Source organism: Priapulus caudatus, unplaced genomic scaffold (genome assembly GCF_000485595.1).
Source record: "Priapulus caudatus unplaced genomic scaffold, Priapulus_caudatus-5.0.1 Scaffold51, whole genome shotgun sequence".
NCBI lineage: Eukaryota > Metazoa > Priapulida > Priapulimorpha > Priapulimorphida > Priapulidae > Priapulus > Priapulus caudatus.
In genome coordinates this window covers 604,854-607,070 of record NW_014577112.1, presented here as the reverse complement: position 1 = coordinate 607,070, position 2,217 = coordinate 604,854, and the positions used below count along the sequence as shown (strand labels likewise).

The following is a 2,217-nucleotide window of genomic DNA, read 5'->3' as shown; positions in this document are numbered from 1 at the left end:
CTTGTTACAGTCCCTACGCCAATGACCAGTCTTACCACAGTTGAAACAGCGGCGCTTCTTTTCCGGTCGAAAGGAGGCCCTACGTTCCCCATTAACCAAGTCCTCAATGCACTTTCTAAGGGACGCTACATCCTCCTTCAGAGTTTTAAGCTCACCTCGCAAATCATCAGGCTTTGCTGCGTGCACTCCTGAAGCATTAATGGCAGTTTCATTCACCATGACCGATTTAGGCTCCTGACCCTGGAAAAATTCCAGTACTTCCTCCCTCATATGAAGGAACGTTTTCCCTTTTGAAGCCAGCTCTATCCTTCTCAACTCCCGTTGAACCCAAGGCTGACTTGCACCCCAAACAAATCGTTCTTTCAAGGAGGGATCACGCAATTGTTCCAGAGCTCTTCTCTCTCCTGAAGAGGTGGCTGCTTTTTCCATCCTGGTATGCAGTCGCATCAAAGCACGGCTGTAGTCTGCTAACCTCTCTGAGTTCTTCTGTTTCCTATTGTGGAACGCCGCACTGAGTGAAGGTACCGTCTCCCGAATGCTAAACAGCGACTGGAGGACTTCTACTAACTGTTCATAATCTTTCCTAATTCCATCACCCCTGCAAAGGATCTCCTCCTTAGCCGCACCTGCTAAGTGATCTACCAACGTCTGGGCCTTGGATTCCCCTTCTAAGTCATAATGGCGCGTGTAACTCTTAAAACCATCGAGCCATTCATGTAGGGACAAATCTCCTGCCTCATGAGGTAACCCCTTAAATTTACTAAGCTTTACAGGAGGTGGTGCCCGCTGAACATTCAGCCCCTGAAGAACATTCGTCAGGGCGCCTAACATTCCAGCCATAGATTCCGCCATTGTCACAAATGCAGTAGGAAAAACGTCACAGCAGGGTGTAACTATAGCAGTATAACCTTATCTACACAACGAATAGATTGTTACATGCACTGCACTACAGCATGCACTACACTAAATAGGTTATGTTACACAACTACAAACTCCAGTCAGTTTGCCACGGTCGACGGCAGACAGTTCCTCCGTGTACCTCCGTGTACCCGCGTGTAAGTGCGTGTACCCGCGTGCACGTGCATGTACCCGCGTGTACGTGCGTGTACCCGCGTGTATCTCCGTGTACGTGCGTGTACCCACGTGTATCACCGTGTACGTGCGTGTACCCGCGTGTATCTCCGTGTACGTGCGCGTACGTGCGTGTACCCGCGTGTATCTCCGTGTACGTGCGTGTACCCCCGTGTACGTGCGTGTACCCACGTGTACCCGCGTGTATCTCCGTGTACGTGCGTGTACCCGCGTGTACGTGCGTGTACGTGCGTGTACCCGCGTGTATCTCCGTGTACGTGCGTGTACCCGCGTGTACGTGCGTGTACTCGCGTGTACGTGCGTGTACCTGCGTGTGTAACGATGATACGTAATGATGTGTAATCCTCCATTGCCTAACGTGTAACAGTAACACTTAATTTAATTGAAAAATAATTGATTCTCATTTAGGGAATTCTAAATAAAACCAACTGGATGGTATGATAGGTCTGGTAGCTTGGTGGCACTGTCACTTGATGAGGATGTATCATCTGAATTAAAGTATAATGAAAAGACTAAGTATATATCAAGTACAATACCCATTATGTGTAATGAACAATATCTATAGCAATCAACCTATATATCCACTTTGCAATTGCTACAAATAGCAATTTCTTTACAAATAGAATCTCAGGGAAAGCTATCATTTAGTACCGGACTCACCGAGGTGGTCGCTATCGCACACCAAAAATGTTATTCGGTGGTAATGGCGATTGACCAAGTCCCGGTACTTTTTTAGTGTGAATTCGGTTCGTTCTCCCAGCTCGCGACCCCCTGCAGGCAAGTCCCTGCAGGCAAGTCTGTGACCGGCTCTAGGTGTGCATAAATGAGTTGCACATCCTCCACTTGCAAAAGATGTAATTTTCTGAAAACAGTTGTTTTTAGTCAATACGGCAATTATCTCAAGGATTAAACAAGCACAATATTATAATATGTATAGTATGTCATTTGTAGCCAAGCTAATGTTGTTTATTGTGGGCCTACTGTTAACATATTTGTGAGTGGTCATCCGATAAATCCTTCCACACCGCTGTTGGTGTGTGAAGCATTAGTGTGTGTGTGGCCTGTTACCAAATGCGTTCGCATAATGATATTGATATCAACGTTGCTACACTATTAATGCAGTTC

At 46.6% G+C, this 2,217-nt stretch overlaps 1 long non-coding RNA gene across 1 annotated transcript in view; it reads right to left on the bottom strand.

Annotated features, from left to right (window-relative positions):
• Nucleotides 1–1,381: 1,381 nt before the first annotated feature.
• LOC106820899 overlaps nt 1,382–2,217 on the bottom strand; it is a 3,061-nt gene continuing 2,225 nt past the window's right edge. The window contains exons 2-3 of the long non-coding RNA XR_001395663.1: nt 1,744–1,954; nt 1,382–1,580 (exon numbers count right to left, since the gene is read on the bottom strand). This is a non-coding gene — a long non-coding RNA (uncharacterized LOC106820899). The remainder of the gene's footprint in view (nt 1,581–1,743; nt 1,955–2,217) is intronic.